Source organism: Octodon degus, unplaced genomic scaffold (genome assembly GCF_000260255.1).
Source record: "Octodon degus isolate 3935 unplaced genomic scaffold, OctDeg1.0 scaffold00014, whole genome shotgun sequence".
NCBI classification, from domain to species: domain Eukaryota; kingdom Metazoa; phylum Chordata; class Mammalia; order Rodentia; family Octodontidae; genus Octodon; species Octodon degus.
The window spans coordinates 33,570-38,663 of NW_004524590.1; positions in this window are offsets into that span (position 1 = coordinate 33,570).

Here is a 5,094-nt window from a genome sequence, read left to right on the forward strand (position 1 = left end):
TATTCTAGGAGTCCTCTGGTTCCAGATGAATTTTAGGAATGTTTTTGTTAGATCTGTAAGGTATACTAGTGGTATTTTACTTTGGATTGCACTGAATTTAGGGAGTATTTCTGTCTTCACAATGTTGAGATTACCTATCCAAGAGCAAGCAATATCTTTCCACATTCTGAAATCCTTTACAATCTCTTTTTTTTTTTAGAGTACTATAATTTTCGTTAAATAAATCTTTTTCTTCCCTTGTGAGATTGACTCCTAAGTATTTCATTCTCAGGGGTATTATGAAAGGAGTGATTTCAATAATTTCTCTCTTGCTGAATTCATTGTTTTTGTAAAGAAATTCTATTGATTTTTGAGTGTTTTGTATTTAGCTATGCTGCTGAATTTGGTTATTAAGGTTACAAGTCTCTTAGTGGAGTTTTGGGGTATTCTATGTATTGTATCATTTCATCTGCAAATAATGATAATTTCACTTCTTCTTTTGTAATCATTGTTCCTTTTATTTGTTTCTCTTCATAATTTCTCAGGCTAATGTTATCAGAAGTATACTGAAAAAGAGTGGTGACAGTGGGCATCTTTGTCTTGTTCCTGATTTTATTTTATTTTATTTCCTTGAATTTTAGGTAATTTTCTACAGGGTGTTCAAGGTCTCACTACTAGATCAGACTCATAGTGATCTACCTGTTTACAGCCTCCCAAGAACTGGGATTACAGGCTCGTGCCACTATGCCCAGTCTCAATTGCCATCTAGAGTGCACTGAGGGAGGGGCAGGCCTGGGCATTGAACCCCCAGCCCCTGCCCCAGCTTGCATATGCTTTAATATGCTGAGCTATTTGGCATGCCTTGTTTCTGATTTTAAAGTGAAGGTTTTCAATATTTTGTTCATTTCCTATGATGTTGGCTCTTGGTTTGTCATAGATGGCTTTTATCAGATTGAAGTAAAGACCATCTATTCTAATTTTCTGTAGCAATTCATCAAAAATGACTGTTGGAATCTTAGCTCAGGCCCCATGAGGGTGTGCGAGAGCTTCCAGCTACCATGCACCGGTGGGACCTAATCGTCCCAGCCCAGACACAGCGTGGGTGAGACCCTCTTCCACCCCCGTGGGATAACCCCCAACACTCCGCAGCAATTCCCCCACTCCATCAGTTGAGTAGGAACTTCTCTGCTTTCCAGGAACCCCCAGACCCAGTCCTAGCCCAGGCCCAGTGAGTGTGCAGGAGAGCTTCCAGCTACCCTGCGCGGTGGGACCTACTGGTTCCAGCCCAGGTGCAGCATGGGTGAGACCCTATTCCACCCCCTTGGGACACCCCCCACCACTCCACAGCACTTCCCTTACCCCACCCACCAAGTAGGAATTTCTGTCACATTCCGGGAACCCCCAGATACAGTCTTATCCCAGGCCCAGTGAGTATGTAGGAGAGTTTCTGGCTCCCCTGCTTTGGAGGGACCTACTGGTCCCAGCCTAGGTGCAGCATGGGTGACACCCTCTTTCACCCTCTTGGGACACTCCCCATCATTCCGTAGTACCCCCCACCCCGCCCAGAGTGTAGGAATTTCTCTTGTGTTCTGGGACACCCCAGATACAGTCCAAGTCTAGGCCTGGAGAGTGTGTGGGAGAGCTGCCTCTCCACCTTACTCCACCTTGTCCTCTCCAGACTCAGCTCAGGCCTGGCATACAGGCCTGGGGTGAAACCATTCAGTTGCAATCCCTACAGAGAGTGTAGGGGACAGAACCACCCAGGTGGTCCAGGAGCAGAACATATTGACAGAGGGGCAAAACAGGTTCACACCCAAGGGCAGCAACAGGAAGGAACTGAGCACAGCAGCCAGACCCAAGCCAGGCACAGCTGGATAAATCCAAACTTTGTAGATATACACCTGAACTTCAATAGGTGCTGAGGCTATAACTGCAACAAAGATCTACAACAAAGGTCAGAAGACAGTGCTACAAAAAATGACAATGAGAAGGAGCAAAATGCAATCTCAGAACACAAGCCCATCCATAACAAATGGAGATGACACTAAAACAGAACAAATTGGGAAAAATACAGCTGAAAGCAATGAATCAATGGCTTTTGAAATAAAGAAGGAGCTGCAGAAAGATATAGAGGAACTCAGATTGGATATGAGAAAAAAAATCCCTAAATTAATAACATCTGCAGTAGAGAATCAAATGCAGAAACATATGGAGGAAAACAAATGCACACCCAGAACAAGTGCAGAGGACACTAGCTCAGCTCAAATGTATGAATCAATAGTGTCAATAGTAAATAAGCAAAAGCAGAAAGTTATAGAAGAACTCAGAGCACAATTCTTTTCTGAAATAAAAAAAGAATTCTCAGAACTCACAGCATCTAAAGTAAAGAATCAACTACAGAAACATAGGGAGGAAACACAATCTGAAAAAATACAATGCAGTAAAAAAATTTATAACTGCTTCTAAAGTAGACATTGATTAAAAAAATAGAGGAGATTAGAAAAATGACAGATTCCTTGAATGAGCAATACAGGAAAGAAATAGATTGCATGAAGCACAGTCAAAGAGATATAGAGGAAATTAAAACCTCAATCACAAGCTTGCAAAACCGTTTAAGTGAAAGTGAAGACAGAGTTTCAGATCTTGAAGACGCTGGTGCAGCTAGTGAAAAGGTAAGAAAGGATCTCTTAAAAACAACTAGGATGCAGGTAAAAATAATACATCACCTGCAGGACGATGCAAAGATGAACAAGGTGAGACAAATAGGCATCAAGGAGAAAGAAGGAGACAAAACAAATGTAATAAAAAGAATATGGGCAGAAGTAATAGCAGAAAACTTCCCAAATATGGGGAAACAATCTGATATTCAGGTGACTGAAGCATACAGAATGCCAAGTAACCTCAACACAAAGAAATACACACCGAGATATATAATGGTCAAGATCCCAGAAATTCAGCACAAAAATAATATACTGAAAGCCTCTAGAGAAAAGAAGCAGATCACATTCAAAGGAAAACCCATCAGAATTATGGCGCACTTCCCTTCACAAACCATGAAGGCAAGAAGAGCATGGAGCAGAGTACTTAAAGTCCTCTATGAAAAAAAATTCCAGCCAAGACTACTATACCACCCAAAACTTTGATGGAGAAGTGAAATACTTTCATGAAAGAGAACAGCTAAAGAATTTCATGATGATAAAGCCAACCCTACACAGGCTAATGAAAGATGTTCTAGAGAGGGACCAAAATAATCAGAGCTGCACGAATGAGATCAGAAGCAAGCAACTAAATAGGGTAAGCAATTAAACACAGGAGAAAAAGGAGTAAACGACAGCAGGTAAATAACATGTCAATCATAAGTCAATACATGCCAATTCTAACCGTCAATGTAAACGGACTCAATTCACCAGTTAAGAGAAATAGACTGGCACAGTGGATTAGGAAACAAAATCCAAAATAATGGTGTATATAAGAAACACATTTGGGGCTGGTGAGATGGCTCAGTGGTCTAAAGCACCTATTTAAAACAAGCTTAGCAAAGCACAGGGACCACGATTCAATCCCTCAGCACCACATGCCAGCCAGCCCCCGCCCCCTGGTGGGCTGAGCTGAGCTGGCCACACACACACACACACACACACACACACACACACACACACACACGCATAAATAAGAAAAAAGAAACACATTTAACTCATAAAGACATTCATAGGCTGAAAATCAAACAATGAAACACAATACTATATGCCCCAGCACCTCAGAAAAAAGCAGGGGTAGCAATCCTATTCTCAGACAGTCTCAACTTTAAACCAAGAATAATCAAGTGAAATAAAGAAGGCCACTATCTACTGGTTAGGGGAAAAATTCAAGAGGGAGAGGTAACACTCATAAATATATATGCATGAAACACGGGAGCACCCAACTATATAAAGCAAATCTTAATGGACATGAAAAAATCTCATATCCAATACCAAAATCTTAACAAGAGACCTTAACACCCCCTTATCCCCAAAAAATAGATCAACCAGACAAAAACTTAGCAAAGAAATAACAAAACTGAACCAGAGCTTGAAACAAATGGACTTGGTGGACATATACAAGTATTCCACTCAAACACAGCTGAATACACATTTTTCTCAGGTACATATAGGTCATTTTCTAAAATAGACCACATACTGGTCCATAGGTCATGCTTAAGTATATGGAAGAAAACAGAAATTATCCTATGCATATTATCTGAGGACACTGCAATGAAACTGGAAATAAATGACAAAAGAAACCAGAAAATACCCTTAAATATATGGAAATTAAATGATGTCCTACTCAGCAACCTATAGGTCACAGATGAAATTAAACAAGAAATTCAACAATATCTACAATTCAATGAAAATTCAAGCACAATGTACCGGAATTTATGGGATACACGGAAAGCAGTTCTCAGAGGGAAATTTATAGCTATGAACTCACACATTAGGAAAACAGAACGGGAACAAATAAATACCCTAATGCTGCACCTTCAACAACTAGAAAAGGAAGAGCAAAACAAACCCAGAACCCAAAGACAGGAAGAAATCATAAAGATTAGAGCAGAAATTAATTCAATTGAGAAGAAGAAAACAATTCAAAGAATTAAAAAAGCAAAAAGCTGGTTATTTGAAAGGTTAAATAAAATTGATAAGCCCCTAGCTAACCTCATCAAAAAGAGGAAAGAAAAAATTCAAATACAAGCAATAAGGAATGAAAAGGTGTAATTACCGCAGACGCAGTGAAATTCAGAAGATTATCAATAGCTAATTTGAGAATCTTTACTCTCACAGAAGAGAAGACACAGAAGAAATGGACAGATTCCTAGAAAGGTACAAATTACCACAACTGAATCCAAAAGATATAACCACTCTCAATAGCGCAATAACAGCCAATGAAATACGAGATGTAGTTAAAAACATACTGGCAAAGAAAAGTCCAGGTCCAGATGGATTTTCACAGCTGAATTCTACAAGAAATTTATAGAAGATGTAGTCCCTATACTCTTCAAACTCTTCCATGAAATTGCAAAAGAAGCAATCCTCCCAAAATCATTTCTTTTTTTTCTTTTCAAAGTTTTATTGATAAACA